Source organism: Salminus brasiliensis, chromosome 14 (genome assembly GCF_030463535.1).
Source record: "Salminus brasiliensis chromosome 14, fSalBra1.hap2, whole genome shotgun sequence".
NCBI classification, from domain to species: Eukaryota; Metazoa; Chordata; class Actinopteri; order Characiformes; family Bryconidae; genus Salminus; species Salminus brasiliensis.
The window spans coordinates 14,419,273-14,437,467 of NC_132891.1; the positions used below are offsets into that span (position 1 = coordinate 14,419,273).

At 40.8% G+C, this 18,195-nt stretch overlaps 1 protein-coding gene across 1 annotated transcript in view; it reads left to right on the top strand.

Moving 5' to 3' along the window:
- sulf2b (sulfatase 2b) overlaps positions 1-18,195 on the top strand; it is a 197,113-nt gene that overhangs the window by 58,331 nt on the left and 120,587 nt on the right. Inside the window, exon 3 of the mRNA XM_072656508.1 lies at positions 9,064-9,109. The gene's annotated coding sequence lies outside the window, so the exon portion shown is untranslated. The remainder of the gene's footprint in view (positions 1-9,063; positions 9,110-18,195) is intronic.

The window sequence follows — 18,195 nt, forward strand, 5'->3', positions numbered from 1 at the left end:
AACTTTCCATCCCAGCGCGGCCTTTACCAGGCTATTTTTGTTGCATTTTATATCCATTGTTCTGTTCAGCAGGATTACTGGGTCTGAGCCAGGCTTTTTATATGGCAGTGGGTCGAAGGAGCTTATATGAGTTTCAGAACTGAAACCTGTAACTTTTGGATATGAGTTCTCGGAATCCAGGTATAAAAAAGAGGGAACCAGTACATAGAGATTATTGTAATTGGGCTGACAAGAAGGCAGGAAACAGTGTTTTGTTTTTTTGTTTTTTTTTCCTCATTTAACAGTGGGCATCGATGGTAATTAGCAAAGCTTTCAGGTTGCTCATAAATGGATCTGCTCAGCATGTGCTCAGCCAGTTTAGACCTTTTTCAGTATCAACAAAAATTTAGGCAGACAGTTTCTTATCACATTCTGCAGTCCACATAGATGATTGTGAACAGCCCTGACTAACAAAGTCCTTTTTTAGAGATTACTGGGAGCTTTATAGCTTTTATTTTTTAAGGCAAGACGCCACAGGCAGACATAACAATTTTGGTCCTGTCTACCATTTTTCAGATGTTTGGATAAATTGCTCTCTTAAACTGTAATCACAGGAGTGCAAGAGTGCAAGACTCAACAGAAATATGTTCATTATAGTGTGTTTCGTCATTTTTCTATCCATTTACACATAACTGTACTTTCCAAAAGTTAGCAACTTTACTGAACTTTTACCAAGGACTCAGACCTCAATTAGACAACAAGACAAGCCAATCATATTCACCATTAGTCTTGGACATGGAATTTGGCCTCAGCCTTCAACTAATCCATGCAGTGAACACACACATACACACTAGTGAGGGTGAACAATGGCAGCTTGCCAAGCCAATTAGCTTGTTATAAGGACAGCGTGGGCTCCTCTAAGCAGCTGCCTAGATGATTATTGTCTATTATTTCAAAAAGAAATTCAATTGTAGTGTCTCACCGTAATTTGTTTAATTCATTTTTGTCCTTATATATAAATCTGTTTATAAATATTTTAATCTAATTTTCATTTTATGGGTCATAACCATGGCTAAAAACCACATATGAGAATGGATCCTTGTTCGTAGATGTTCCTGCACAATGAAATTCCATGACTGCAATAGGCGCTGTTCTTCTCCACCTGACTGTTTGTATCCAAGCGAAATAAATAAATGATAAACGGAGTAACCTAGGCCCTGTCATTTTGCAAAAACACACAAAGGAAAAAGGTACTTTTGTAATTGTGCAATTGATCCACAGTTCGAATAGAATTCTTCTTTGTAAAAGCAGAACAGGGATAATGAGCCCCTTCCCAAAACAACCCCGGAATCGACCCTGGGTGCGGATTTATCTATTCAGGACAAGTCTGAAAATGCCCTTAGATGTCATTTGCTTATTTGCATACGACTTAATGTAGGATTAGTGTTAAACCAATCCTGGTCCAGAAGCACCCAAGATCCTCACGTTTTAGTGCCCACACATATCTGATTGACTATTTCAAATCATCAGCTATTTAACCAGACTTTCACAAAAACAGTTGGTGTGTCAGAGCAGAGAAAGCGGTGAAATGTGCAGTAAAGTGGTGGTTGATGTTTTCATGACTAGTTCTTTCAGGTTCCTTGATCAATCTTTTAGCATGCAAGGGTTCATGAAAGGCAAGATGATCCTCAATCTCATCTTGATCAAATCCACTAAAAGCTGCTGTCAGGTAAAAAAATCATTGTTTCTTTTTCTTTAGACGCTTTAAAATTTCAGAGCTTTTAGAGGTCATCTCTTTGTCCTTGCTCTGATGAGCAGATGTAATCATGATCGTCATAGCATTACATGCTCTGTTAGGCCCAGTAAGGCCTTTATGATCTATGAGGTTGGCCCAGCAGGACAGCAGATCAATACTGCTTCTCCTTCACATATTTTGCTTCAAGTAAAATGCTTCGATCCTTGTTCCAGTTCTGAAACTTTATGGAGTGGATTTTTTTTGCGTTTGGCAATGTCAAGGAGTTCAGGATCAGACCAGTATTTCCAATAAAATACAATCATGTGAACAAACAATAATAATAATAACCACCAAGATGTGGTAAGACAAATTTGTATCTCTGAAAAGCTAACTTTAACCCTTTTGCAAGCATGATCCCACCACTATGACTGGTAGGATGCAAATGCTCAGCAAAAGACATTCAAACTCAAAACAACTTTAATTTTATTAATTCATCAAATACACTTGCTGACATGTCTTCCCACAACATGCAGCGCATCCCTAAAACACTGGCAAAACACTCTGTTATCTGTGTCAATTGTAATTCCCTTCTGGCTGGTCTTCCTATGCATTCCATCCGGCCCTTGCAACTGATCCTGAACATGGCAGTGCAACTTCAGCCATATAACTCCTCTGCTGTGTTCTCTTCACTGGCTTCCTGTAGCTGCTGCCCGCATCAGATTCAAAACCCTGATGCTGGCCTACAAAGTCAAGAATGGACCAGTCCTTCCATTTTTGATGGCTGATCTGTACCAAAAGCACATTGTGCTTCAAGTATGGCTCGGCTTGACCCATCATCCTTTAAGTTGCACAAAAGACAAGCATCCAGAGTTTTTTTTTTTTTTGTCCTGGCACCTAAGTGGTGGAACGAACTTCCCGTGGCATAGTCGCTTGCTGTCTTCAAATGCTGATAAAGATCCATCTCTTTTGAGAGCACTAAAATCAGCACTTCTCACTTAGCACTTATTAGGGTTTAGGATTGTACTCATGTCTTACTTGATTTGTTTGACATTCAGGCAAAGTTAGTACATGTTGGGTATTGTGTATCTAGGTATCCATACTGACTCTTGTATTTGGCAGCATCTATCTTGAGGTGTCTTTTGGATTCTAGCCTATTCAAACTAGCTAAGAATATTAGAAAAAAAGTAACCAGTGCAGCACTTTTGTAAGTTGCTCTGAATTAAAACATCTGCTAAATGCCTTAAATGTAGATGTAAATGTGAATGTAATTGAAGTTAATCACTCATACCGGCTGCTCGTTTAGGTTAAAACATGTTTCTACATCACCTATTTTTACCTCTTCACTTGCTAAACAGTGTTTGCTAACATGAACATGGCCAGCAGCAATAGTCAAATAGGTTGTTGCATGCAAGCGATGATTGATTGTTAATAATGAGCCCCACGTATGCCAAGAAAAACCTTCCCATGTCATTACACTGCCTCCAGCAGCTGGGACTGGTGACGCATGGCAGGCTATGTCCATGGATTCATGCTGTGGGTGCCAAATTCTGACCTTACTGTCTGTGTGCTTATGTAGAAATGAAGTCTTCAGACCAGGCTAAGCTGTCGGATTTTTGAGTCTGTGTCCACTGCAGCCTCAGCTTTCTGGTCTTGGCTGACAGAAGTGGAAGTCGATGTGGTCTCCTGCTGTTGTAGCCTATCTGCCTTAGCGTCCGACATGGTGAGCATTCCAAGATGCTTGTTTGCTCACCACAATAGTACAGAGTGGTTATCTGAGCAGTGGTTATTACGTGGTTGGTGTGGCGCAACAGATAACACCACTACCTGCCACTGAGCTACCACACCATGTGGGAGACTGGGGTTCGATTCCCAGTTGGGGTGACTATGCTGTGCTACACCAATAAGAGTCCTTGGGAAAGACTCCTAACACTATGTTGGCCCACCTGTGTAATACGAGTAACCTTGTAAGTCGCTCTGGATAAGAGCGTCAGCTAAATGCCACAAATGTAAATGAGCAGTCGGGTCATTTTCTATTGACCTCTCTGATCAACAAGCCATTTCTGTCTGCAGGACTGCCGCTCACTGGATGTTTTGTCTTTATTACACCATGCTGAGTAAACTCTGAAATTCACAGGAGAACATAGCAGATATAGAAATACTCATACCTGCCTATCTGGCACCACAATCAATCACAATCACTGAGATCTTATTTTGCCCCCATTGTGATTGTTGATGCTGCTGGACAGCATCTGCATGGATTTAAGCACTGCACTGCTGCTACACGATTGGCTGATTAGATCGTTGCAGGAATGTGTAGGTATAAATACATTCATTCCCTATAAATTACTTGGTGAGTGTACATGAAGAGGAAATTATAAGGATCAGTGATTTCCAATATCTTGCTTTCCTTCCTCTGAAGGCTCATTTTGAGCAACATTCAAAGCTTTGTGCACAGCCAGAAAAAAAAAGAAAAAAAAAAGTGTGGTTAGCTTGTCAACATGATGAGGGATGCTGAAATATTCCAGAAGAGGAGAATGAGGCTGTGAGACATCAGTGGCTGTGAGACGGTGTCATCAGAAAATTGCTCTTGTTGTCTGGACCGGAGTGCTCCCACCTGCTGCATTATGCATGCTGCTGGCCGACGTGAGCCGGGAAGTGCGGTGAATGCGACTCAGCGGGCCTGGGAGAAGCACAGCAAATGAGAGGGAGTCACTGATACAAAGCCTGCGTGTCGGGACTTCTCCTGTGGTTGTGTAGGTGTTTTGTTTTTGCTTTTAACTGAGGTTGCTGAGTAGGTAATTACAGTTTCCCACTGTAATGCACGCTGCTCTCAGCTTCTGTTGTACTAAAGTGGTCTTTCCCAGTCCTGCTTTAGATCAACAGAGGTAGAGGTAGTAGGCTGACACTGCACATTTGAAGAAATTCCCAAAACAGTTAATTCAGCTGCTTAGTCAAGTTCAGTGAACATGTCACATTTTACACAATTTCCCCCCTTACTTTACATGTAGAACATCAGTCAAGACATGTCTGGTATCTTGTATAGTTTTGCAGGAGAGCCGTAATGGCAAGTGTAGGTAACAAGTAATGGATGCTTATAGCTATGGATTAGCATACAGATTAGTGTACGTCTAAATCATTATATAGTTTTAAACTGTATCAACTTGTTTTATAGATGACACTATGTCATACAGGTCAGAAAACACACAAACACACATACACACATATATATCTAGTGCCAAATCTCTTGCCTGATCAGCTATATTTAGAAAAAGGGCAAAGTGAGATTTTCCACTGTACTATTTCTTTAACAACCACTTAAAGAGGTTGAAATTGCTCTGTTGGGGACAAAAAAGCACTAAAATGTGCAGTGTTTCAGACCCCAGGAGCAGGATAAGGAAATGCTGATCTAAAGCAAGATCAGGTTCTTTTATTTTCTCCTGCCGAAATGGATGTGATTGCCATATGGAGGTAAGAGGAGCTGCTCCTAGAGCAATACTTAAAAGCTTTTACTGTTTGTGATCCATGTACATGTCATGTAGGCTGTGTAGGTGGACAAAGAGCTTTCTGCAGTGTATGCTGAAGGGTGCAAAAGTCTTATGTTGTGAGTGGAATAGGACCCTATAACACTGGATGAGTGTGTTTCTTGGTTGTTTCTGTGGCTTTGGTCAGTGTACATGAGTTTCTTGTACTTGTATATGGTTCACTGTTTATGTGTGTGTGTGTGTGTGTGTGCGCAAGTGTGTAATTGATAGTGACTTGTGGTTAAGTGGCAGTGGTCTGTTGGCGTGTATGTGTATAGCTGGTATTGTGATTCCTATCCACTATCACAGATGTACCACACGCAAGTCATAGCAGCCACAAAAGACAGCGTAATACCACACTTACAGTTGAATATGATATCTCTGAACCTCAGATGCTTGGCATGAAGTCGGATTGCCATCTTCAAGGACTTGAAAGAATGGCAGCCAGGCTTGAAAGGAGCCAGCAAGCATGGTGAACAGATGTACTTTTGACACTGCTGCAGAAAAGACCACACTTATCACACAGCAGTTTAAGAGGCCCATTTCAGGGAAAATGACATTTCCAAAAATCTGTAGACACTGGCTCAGTCTGTTTCTTCTTAAAGCAAATGCATTAGTGGTCTCTTAGTACTTTTCTAGGAAGGTCTTACACTCTGTGGTAGAACGTTGCTGTGAGGAGGTGATTGCAGTTCTGGTCAGTTCTGGCTAATTAAACGCCACTCCAGCTTATTCCCAAGATATTGGATATAGCTCCATCACGCTAGAGAGTTTGGCCCCACTGCTCTGTAGCCCAATGCTGGGGGGGGGGGGGGGGGGGGGGGGCTTTAATATGTTTGACACTAGGCACATTGACTTTTGGCTTATGCACACTCATTCTACAGTGCTTTTCTATGGAAACTATATAAGCTGTGTGTGTGTGCAGTTCAGTATCTATGTCAGTGTTGGGTGAAGTGTTGACTGTGAAGTAGCTGAATTCAGTCATTGGAAAGGGTGCCTGGATAGTTTTGGACACATAGTCTGTCATTCATTACCCAGTTCATGCGGTCATATACAGTCAGGTCTGTGAGCATTTGGACAGTGACACCTCAACGTATAGATAAATGGTTAATGCCTTCCAGGATCCTCAAGGAACTTTTGGTGGAACCATTTTCTTCTAAAAATCTTCTCTTAAAAGTCCCTCAAAGCACCTTTAGAGGTTCCTAAAGGATCGTATACTTTTAACAGTGTACACCTGGTCACTTCATGTAACTAGTGTCTAGATTACATATTCTAATAAGATTTTAGCTACATGCAGGATGAATACACTTGCGTCTCTGGTTAGTCAGACTGAAATTTGATGTATGGAATGGAATATGCAAATTTGCTTGTTGAGCAGCAATTATTACTGGTGTTTCGGTCATACTGGGTGGGGTTGTGGTTGTTAAATCTTGGAAAGAGGCATGCATTTACACTGCTATAACATGTGGCTCAAATGTGTCTCTGGCCACCTCCTGAAGTGGTTGGAGTAATGGGATTATATCTGGTTTGACTGCAGCTTGGGTGATTTTACACTTGCATTTTTATGTGGTTTGGCCTTATTCTCGTAATCAAGACGCATGAAGTGACCAGGTAAAAATCATTGTGTTTGTGACTTCCCAAAAAAACTGCATATTTACATGTATCTGCTTATTCATAGCCAACGTTGTTCTAGCCCTGCCTACTCAAATCAGACTGTGTTTACAATAGGGCAAAATACAGGCATGCTGATCAAAAAGAAATCATTGATGTACAGAAAAAAAAGACACAGTAACAGGAATAAAAAATAACCTAATTTTAAGGGATAAAGAAAACTGGAAAAAATCTAAAACATCTAAAAAATATTTTTGTGTTTTTGTTCATGGGCAAAATGTTAAATGGAAGAGAATGCAGAATAGGGGTCTTTTAATTGTGGAGTCCGAGTGCTTTAATCCAGCCGTTATCCCGCTCAGGGAAAATGGAAATGTGTGTTATCTATAGTGAAATACCCTTCACCTGCCCAGCACAGTACTACAATACATATTCATGGGGTCCGTTAATTATATGTGCACAACTTTGTCACCTTGCTGAGGGAGAGAAGAGAGAGAGAGAGAGAGAGAGAGAGAGTGAGTCAGACTGAAATAAGTGGACCCTGCCACATTCTCCATGCATATTTAACTAAGACCTACTTCAGCTACATAGACGATTCTTTCTCTCCCTATTCTGTCACCATCAGAGAGCCTGCTCCAAAGAGGATTGAGTAGCAAAAAAAAAAGTGTGTTATTATGTGTGCGTGTGTGCGTGTGTGTGTGTGTGTGTGCATGGGTGTGTCCTTCCCTTCTCTCGGCCTGTCGTGTTAGATTTATCCTCATTGGAAGTCTTTTGATGACTCCCCTCTGATCTATTTCGTTGGGGAAAAAAAAGATAAATTGCACCACTGAGCTCTTTCTACTTGAGTAAAATTGAGCGAAATGAATGGGCCGCAGAAGAGATGATAACACATGCGCATGCGTTGGTGTGCTGTGATTGGTGCTGTGGGTGAAGGTCATTCGATGATGTATGTTGCATCCCTAATGTGTGAGCAGTGCTTTACGTCAGCCATTCTGTTCAGCATTCATATAAGGATGTTAGATGCAACCATGTGTGTGTGAGTGTCTGTTTGTTTTTGTACATTTTCAGGACTAAAGTGTCCTGGCTATTACAGTGGACATTGAGTGGGCACAGTGTTTAATAACTCCAGCAGCACTGCTGTGTCTGATCCCCTCAAACCAGCGCAACACATACATACTACCGCACCACCACCATGTCAGTGTCACTGCATTGCTAATAATGACCCACCACTCAAATAATAGCTGCTCTGTGGTGATCCTGTGGGGTACTGACCATTAAAAGGAGTGAAAGGAGGCTGCCAAAGTATGCAGAGAAACAGATGGACTACAGTCTGCAATTATAGATCTACAAAGTGCTCCTGTATGGGAGGTGGAGCTGATATAATTGGTTGAGTTTATTCCAAACCAGCGGTGCTCATAATATTTGCTAGAATTGTGTATATGACGCGCGGCCTACATGGTTGTGGGATTGATGGTTGTGTGGTTAGCGCTGTCTCATCAGTTTTGTTTTCTGGATGTTGAAGCTGCATATAAAACTGGAAAGCTGCAAACAGCACAAAGATCTGTGACTGCTGACTTTGTAGGAAATCCATTGTATTATTCAGCCGTGCTTAGAAGTTTACATACACTCATTATGGCAGTGGATGTCATGGCAGTATTGAGCTTTAATTGTTGTTCTTATTTAATTTCCTGGGGTAGAATGAGTATTAGAAATAAATGTTTGTCATTTTCAGAGGTTTTCTGACATCAACACAATGTCTTAACAAAATGCATAAATTATATTTATTTATTTAAAAATATCAAAAGTGCAACTGGATGTCAATGGATTGATCAACATCTAGAGTACAATGGGGAGGTCAGCAAAAATTTGAGAACGATTGTCGAGAGTTACACAAATAGACCCAAAAGACCCAAACTGAGAGTAATGTGGTTAGGATGGCCAGGAACAATCCAACCCAAGAACACTGTTTTGCTGCTTGTGGAAATGATAACTAGCACAAAGTTGCTCCATCATAAATGGTTATTATTGTGGTTGTGGAATGGATAAAGCAGGCTTACCTTATGTGTTTGTATATATATATATATATATATATATATATATATATATATATATATATATATATATAAATATATCTTCTGTATGTCTTGTTAATGTGACATGTGGCCTTCATGGTTGTGTGAATGATGAGTTAATTTAGTTTCATTCATTCTCTTTTCTGCTAAGGTTTGGTGGAGCTGCATAAGGACTACAGGCTGCTCTTCTCTATAAGGTAAGAGGATTCCTTTTGTTACGATTGCCACTGTGTGTACAACACATCTACTACTCTTTCTCTCTCTCTAATTACCTGCGAGGTTGTGATAGTAACAGAGGGCTTGGTCTCCGAGCTGTGGACAACCCTTAGTGTGTGTTTGGCCTGTTGCCTGGTTACCCTGGCCGTGGAGGCCGTTACTGCAGGCAGGGCTGGTTGTGGCCGGAGGTAATGGCTGTCAGCGGAGCCGCTCAAAGACCTCCAGGGAGGCAAGAAAGCCACTGTAAACAATTTCTCATAAGCAGTGGGGAAAAATGCTCCAGGTACTACACATTCAGTATTGAGAAAAGCAGTACGAGCAATTAGTGGTTAATTTCATTGAAATTCTGTTTTTTTATTTCAAACTGTAAATAGAATTTTGAAGAGAGGGATGAGGAAATCTTTTATATTGAGCCTTAAGTACACTACACAACTTTTAAAGTTGTAGCAGATTCTACATTGCTGTCAGGATTTGATGGCATTCAGTGACAAGAGCACTACATTGGATCATCCTCAACTCCTTAAGTGATCCCAGGGTGGATGGGACGTCTTCATTCCAGAAAACACAGTCCCACTGCTCCACATAGCAATGATAGGGGGGCTTTATACCCCTCTAGCCCACGCCGAGCATCAGGCATGGTGGCAATAGGTTTATGTTTATCTGCTCCAGAGAGTCCTGTTATTATATTGGCAGTACTTCTCTAAAGGAACTAGACAAGCTATGCGTGTGTGTGTGGATTTGCACATCTGTGCCAGCAATTGGTAAACTTAAAGTATCTGAATGCACTCATTAGAAGGGGTGTCCACAAACATGAGGACATATAGTGTATGTTAAAAAAGACTGTATGGGACTGAATAATGCATATTAAATTAGAAAAGAATACAAACTAGGTTTCAGTAGTGGTCTCATAGCCCACCGTATCTCCACAGCTTCTCACACAAACATGTGGTTTGAGTATCGTGGCTTGCCATGGCAACAGGCAGCCGAGGTTACTTAGGTCAAAGGACGCTCCATTTGGTTTGCATCAGTGAAAGGCACGGAGGGCCATTATGAATGGTTGGCCTGGAAAGCTTTTAACGGAAAACACTGTTTACACCATTTATGAGATGCTGAACTGCATTCTGGGACTTGTTGATTTGCACGATTTGATGTGAAATTCAGGTTTGAATGCTAACATCTGTTTTGTTTTCTCTGTATCTTTGTCTCTCTTTTTCTAACACACACACACACACACTTTTAAGATTGTGTGGCTCTGATAGATTCGAGGGCTAATGCAGGCTGCAGTGGCACTGCTACGCTGTGTTACTGAACTGATCCATCAATCCCCCCTCACTCACACACACACACCTACACACACCCCAATACACACACATTGTTAGGTCGTCTTGCAGAGCTGATCCATCATGACTCTCCTGTATGGAGCGGTGGACTGGTAGAGAGTGAAAAGTGATTAAGGCTGGCAGACTCATTATACTGTGTGTATGTTTGTGTGTGTGTGTGTGTGTGTCTCTGTGTGTGTGTGTCTGTGTGTGCATGCAATCACCCACTCCAACACACACCGAAGCCAACTGACAGAGTGACACTCTAGCATTAAACCTGCAGGGGTTTAGCCAGCAGGGTATTGCTGGAAAGCCAGGGAGAAAAAAAGAGCAGGGGCAGGTGTGTCGTTAGTGTAACAGCTCAGAGACGACTGTCTGTGTACTGAGGAATACTGCAAACACTGGGTTAAACTACAACTGGCTTTCTAGATCTTAGCTCTGTCATTATTGTTATTGTACAGTGATATGACAAGTTTGGCCACCCCTGGTCAAATGTAATGTATTGTTGATTTTGTCGTTTTGGATTTTTCTCAATTTAGTCATTGCTAATTCACACCCACTAGCTAGGACTGCCCCTATCACATGAAGCTATCAGTGCTAACAGGTTGAAGACCAGCATGTGAAGACATGTGACGTGCCTATTTTCCAACTGTGGCGAATGCAAAGCCACTTCACAACTAAACACGCTTAGAGGAGAATGCTATCTGCCAGTTCTGTTACATCATCTAACCAGAAGCCCACGCTGGTTAGCATTGATGTGAGAGATGGGTGAGAGGGAGGGCCATCGTACCCATCCAGAGAGAGAGAGAGAGAGAGCAAGAGAAATTGATGGATGGCTGTGGCATCACTGGGGATTGAACTTGAGATCTCCCAATGATCTGGCCAACGCTTAGACAGCTGGGTCACTGGGCCATATTGTTTGTTTACCAAGTGTAAACAAGTATACAACCTCTACAGAGCACACATTTAAGCAGTGATACACAAGAGGGAGTGCAGTAATGATATTGGCACTGCTGTACGAAGTAATGGGATTAAGATAACCGGTGACGGTTATGTTACCTACCTATCTATCTACCTAGCAACAATTCTGATGAGAATTGCTCTGTTTTAAATTCAGTGACTGCGTTTAGTGGATCTGTTTTAATGCCATTATTTATTATTATTACTTAATATTATTTTATGTTGTCAGTCTGTTACTTGTATAATTATTACATTGCTATTCTGTTATGGCTGGTGTTTCTGTCTGGCTTCATATGTGGTGAAATAAAAGCTTCTATAAGAGCACCATTATCATGTAATATTGGCACTCTTAGAATGTCTCTCAGCCAATCACATTGCGGGGTTGAAACTAACTGTGGGATTATAATGGACAGTTGTTTGGACTTTTGGACCATTTATAATGGACTGCTTATTTACTTATAAACAAATAAAGTATGAGGTGTGGCAAGTAGAGCAGGACAAAGCCTACCACTGTATTGAGAATGTATTTAATTATTTCCACAAGCAATGAGCAACAAAACAGGCTTTTACAGAACATATTAGTACGATTTTAACTGGCTAGAGTAGTTAAGATAAGATAAAAAATATTCTGAAAAAATGAAAAAAAAATGATTCTGCTATCCCTGCCATCTCGCCATCGTTGGAAGCTAGCTAATGCTGAGCTAAGCTAGCAGAACTACACCAGAAGCTGAAAAACAGATGTGGGCTTGTGCATGCAGCTGCCTAACTGACCCAATTACCATAATTACATGTGTAAGGAGCAGTTGTGGTTCAACTCTACAATAGCCAGTTTAAATGAGAGGGAAAATGATGGTTGTTTGTTTAATTCCAACTCTCAAGAGCCTGCAAGTCTCGTCTGTGTGGCCGTGTTCATCGATAAGCCTCCAGCAGTGTGTGTGTGTGTGTGTGTGTGTGTAAGTGGCTTTTTTCCGATTTTCTTTTAAAACGTTACCTCCGTTCCATTTTTAATTCCCCTCTCTTGCGAGGCTCAAACTTTTTTCCAAGAAACGTAGCTGACTCTGAATATTAGCAGTCTCTCCGACTACCTTTGTTAGTTAGTGGGAGAGCCGTTGGGCTGTATCTCGGAAAAAGTCTTTGGTGTCCAGAAAACAAAGACCATCTGTTTGTTTTGATCTATTTCTTATCAGCCTCTCGCGCTCCCTGCCTCTGTTGTCTACTTCCAAGGAAAAGCCAATCAAGAATACCCTTTTCGCTCGTTTTTCTCATCCACTCAGGCCAATCAAGTAAGCTGAAGTTGCTCTATTGGGGAAGATCTAAGAGAAAAGGAGAGAGAGAGTTGCGCTTTAAAGGCAAGTGAGATACACAGAATCGCCTTGTTCTCCTGTGCCTCTCCTGGTACCTTGTTAAATGCCAGACCATCTGTCCTTATCACTTCTTAATTTAAACAAATATCTTCTGAGGCTTGATGGGATTGATATGAAAGAACACCTTCAACAGTAGTAGTTGGTTCTGGATTCATACTTGCACAGCGCATTAGCAGCAGCCATTAGAAAAACACATTAGGACATTCCCTAATCAGATCTGCACTCTCTGGACATTATATACATTAGGGATGCACCGATCTGATACTAGGTACAAAATTAGCTGGAACGTATCGGATAATTAGGCGAGTCCTCTGGACCGGTCCATTTAATGAGACCGATTCCTGCACCGCTGGTATTCTAGGCCTCCTAATTCAGGATCAGAGTACATGAAGCACATGTCATACATGCAATATTTACTCTTTCTAACCAGCACGGTTAGCACCTCGACCAGTCATCAACTCTGCAAGTAATCCAGCTCAAGAGTCTCTGCCTCAGTTTAGTGAGTGATCAGGGTCAGCAGAGTTGACCTGACCTGTTTTTACTTGCATAATATGCAATATATTCCCTGTAATGGCTGTTTTTTGTGAATTCTGAACACAATGAACATACCTTGTGAAACGTCTGTTTACAGAAAAAAGATTAGGTGCTGTGAGCTGAGTGAGAATCTGAGTTTATGGGGTCATAATTTTAAGTTATCAAGTCTTCTCTCCTCTGCTATTCACATTCAGCAGCCTGCTCTGTTTACTCAAGAGCAGTGCAGGGAGTAGCGCCAGAAGCCCCAGCCCCAGAACTGTCCAGTGTCCAAAATCAACAGTTTCCTTTTTTTTTTTCATGACATATCAGTAGATTCTAAATTTAAATCCCCTGTCTGCATTTTTTACAAGCCACAGCTTTGCTGTTTCTGACATTTTTCAGTGATAGGGAGAGACAGACTATGATCAGACTATGATCAGATTATGATCAGACTATCAGACTATGTTTGATGGTTGTTAAACACCAGACCACATTTGTGGTTGCTATGGTATCCTGCATAGTTGCAAGAAAGCTTCGGGTGTACTAGCATCATGATAACATAAAACTCTTGTGTCCGATCAAAATGCTGTTTACAAGCTGACCAAATTTCAATCAGACCAAACATTATTTAAGTTTAGAAGTATATATATGTACATAGATAAGCTATAACATTAAATCCTCTCCAATATTGTATAGGTCCCTCTCATGCCACCAAAACAGCTCTGACCCATTGAGACATAAACTACACAAGACCTCTGAAGATGTCCTGTGATATCTGTTATTGCCAAGGATGGCACATGGGGCCTCCAAGGATGGCATCAGTGAGTCTTGGGCTCCCATGACCCTGTTGCTGGTTCATTGGTTGTCCTTTCTTGGACCACTTTTGGTAGTTGCTGATTACTGCATACCGAGAACGCCCCACAAGGTCTGTTGGTTTGAAGATACCATCACATTTCGGCCCCTGTCAAAGCTGCTCAGATCCCTTTATTCCCCCTTCCCACTATTCCTTTTATTACAGCTTAATTATCAGTCTTTTTAAATATGCTACAGTTCTGTTCATCATTTTGTACAACAAATTATTTACAGCTTTTAAGTGTCCTCCTAATAATTTAAAACCTGTGAAGGTGCACAGGACTACGCATTATGATAGATCTATACATGTGCCTGCACTGGTTTTAAGTTGTAAGTCAGATTGATTATGTAAACAATTATTCGGGGCCATTTGAAGGCTTGCATGTGTTTATTAGTTGTTATGTTCACCGCCCTGCACATTTCAATGGGGATTTATGTCTGCGGCCTTGAGAGAGGCCGAGAAAAATTGAGGGATGGAGGAAAGGGAGGGAGTGGGAGGAAGGTGTCTGAATGACAGGAAGTTGGCTCGACCAGCGTCGCCCTGCCCCAGGGGGTGGCCTAAAGGCATGAATCAAAACCGGGCAATTGTTCCTTCACTATTGCTGCTATTGTTTTTCACATCCATCAAAAAGAGAGATGGTCGCCACAGCTAAACTGCCTGACCTTGTCATCTGACCAAAGAAGTGGGCATGATCACCAGGTTCCTTTTATGGAAATGAACAGTAAATAATGGCTATGAACATGGTAAGCTATCTCTTCCTGGTGTTAGACAACCATGAGCTTGAAGCTGTTTTGAAAAGTAATGTAGAAAAAGGAATCCTATTACACTTAGATAGCTAGAGGCCCGCATTTTTTATTTTGGGTTTCAGGTCAGACACAATTACAATTTCCTCACATTAGAAGTTGTTTAGTCCAATATCTAGAAACCTGATGCTGTGATCTCATGCCTCATCCACACGTATCCAGACATTTGTCTAAACATAGATTTCTCTTCCTCCATTTTTAGAAATATCGGTTAAACTGCTTGTGACCATATAAAGTATTATTTTGAAAACATCTTAGTTTATGTGTTATTTTGCTTAAAAAAAAATAGTCTATGGTTTATATAATTACCCAAAACAAACAAACATGTGACTTCTGCTTTTGATTAAACCCCTTAATACTTCAGGCCTATTACACATTAAGGTGTATTACGAAGTAACTATACGGACTTCTGTACAAACAGGTGGGACTATTCTTTGGTAATAAAAGTTTGTAATTGTTTTTTTAAGAATTAATGGGTTTATTCTGCACCAATTTGAATTGATCCAAACAGGCTAGTCTGTGTAATCAATGACAAACTATCATTCTAGAATAGTTGATGATTTCCGGTCCTGGTAGGCCGACTTCCTGCAAATGTCATTGTTTAATTTGACTCATCACTGAGTTATCAGGTGTCTTTAATGTCTTTTATGTCCAGAACTGTTAACCCCTCTTCTAGGAGAATGGCTAAGGCAGGTCCCTCACAATGCATTTGCCAAACTGATATACTGTATTTGCTTGTTTGTATTTTCCCCACACTAAAAGTGTGTGTCCAGTACAAGTTCATCTTCAGTACATACTCCTAACTGGCTTATACTGTTGCTATCATACTACCATGGTCATTTCATGGCCAACATGCACAACAATCACCTGTGATGTTTATCCCCTTCTTCTGAACACTGGGGTGAGTGAGAAAAGAGAGATAGAAAGAGGGCGAGAGAGGAAGAGAGAATGAGAGAGAGAGAGAGAGAGAGAGAGAGAGAGAGAGAGAGAGAGGCCAAGAAGGAAAATTTTGTGAGCGAGGCCAATTGATTTTTTCCACCTTGCCCTTGGTGAATGAGCTGGCGGGAGAAGACAGCAGGCTTTGTCAATATTAGGCCATGTGCCACTCCAGAATGTGCATCAATGCCAAGGCGACAGCTCTCAGCCATGCCACCGGTTCCTAAATAAGGCATTGTTGGGAAAACCCAGAGAAGTGGGTCACAGATTACTTCTCATGTACGTATTTTTGTTTCTTTTGAATTTATGAAAAGTAAGCAAATGCTCATTAAGACTTTTTTTTTTGTATTTTTTGTTTGAATATAATCAATTCACATATGTGTGTGTGACATAAACATGGCCCAATACTGCATCAGTGCAGTGTAGTGCAGTGCAGAGATATAAAATGGGCAGTCTTTTCTGATGACCTTTGGTCAAGCCATGCCAGATGTTTTGAAGAAGCCATCACATGGGTTTGGCTCATGTCCATTTTTTTCCTACTTTTAACAAATCACCTTCAGAACTGACCGTTCTCTATTTGCGTAATGTATCCACCCCTTGACAGACCCCACTGTACGCCACTGTTTTTTACTTCACTTGTTATGTTATGTCTGTTATGGCTTATCCGTATGTGTGTGTGTGTGTGTGTATATATATATACACACACACCCACAAAAAATAACTGTAAACATGAAAATATAAATGTACTGTCTGCAGGAAACACAAAGTGGTATTGACACTGACATGCAGTGCGAGATGTGGTGGAAAAGGACACTAATATTGACTCAAGATACTAATTTTAGAGCAGAAGAAGCTGTTTTGTTCTCCACTTGCGCACCCTTGGGTATCATTTCACCAAAAAGAAATATGTAAGGGCTGTTTTTTCAGTGGGCCAAGATTAGCTATTACTCAAGAGGATTTCTTTTTTATGTGCATGCACTACTAAACCTAGGTGGGGCAATGGTGGGATGTTGGGAAGGTCCAAATTAGGTTTCTCTGCCAACAGTACAGAGAAAAAAGGGTGTTCGCTGCAGTAGAACATTTAGATGGAGAAACAGTTAGTGAGTCATCTGAATGCTTTTGCAGTCAGATTTAGAAGAATTACAATAAGATATGGGAGTGTTTCTTCTTAGATAAGCCAAGTTCCTCCTTTTTTTTTTTTTTTTTTTTTTTTGATGATTAGAAAAGTGGTACGATCCTCTCTGAAAAAATGACATTAACATTATAACTTCAGTAAATTGATTTTCGCTTAAGTACATGCTAATCCTTCACCAGATTCCCAAAATATTAAACATTCAACTTTAAAATGCTGTTTGAATGAGACCTAAAAGGTTCTGCTCTTGATATTCCTTTTAACCATCCAGCTAAGAACCATTTAGAACCATTTAAGAGCTGTACCAAAGTTATCGCCAGTGTTAGGTCTGCTTCTAACCTTTAGAGGCTTTTTATATGACCATATAAAAAGGGGGTGCTGTAGGGGTAGACAGTCTTCCTGTTGAGTTTTATAAGGTCACATTGGCCAAACAATGTGGTTATCTAGGTTGTCTTTTAGTCTTGGTTGGTCTGTTTGGTTGGATTTGTGTTTGGAAAATACAAGATGCATATGTTATCATATCCTACTGGCCTACTGGTCATCCGGTATCTCTGATGTATACTTTGATGATAGACTTTACTGCATTTGCTGACATGGGGCTTAGATTAATGAGGAAGAAGCACTGCCATCTAAAACTGACAGACTATCCAAACGGAAGTAGAGACCTTCAGCGCATGGGGCAGCTTTTAAACTGAAGACTGGTCAGAGACCTTTATGATATTCAGATGTCTGGAGGCAGCCTGTGCATAGTTCAGAGAAGCTGATGGAAGGAGGCCGAACCAATGGACCATTCAAGGTTTCTATTGGTTTTGTAATGGTGTCTAATGGTCCATGTAGTATTTTGTGTTTTCCAAATGAGTTGATATTGCAATGTAAGGGATCCTAATGGTTTAACAAGTGACTGGTGACTGATTCTGCTGGTTTTCATATGGGATCTAAGGGTATTCTACAGTAAACTAGCAGCCATTAATGGTAACCAAGTCAAGTCAAGAGGTTTTTATTGTCCGTCCATCTGTGTACAAGTACACAGGGTAGTGACATTACATTGCTCCAGGGCCATGAAGCAACATGGAACCAAACAGTACTATACTTCTGTTAATACAGTACTCAGCAACATTACACCATTACATCAATTCCAGCTAAGCAATTAAAATAGATCTATTGATTACAACTTTTCAATTTCTCAA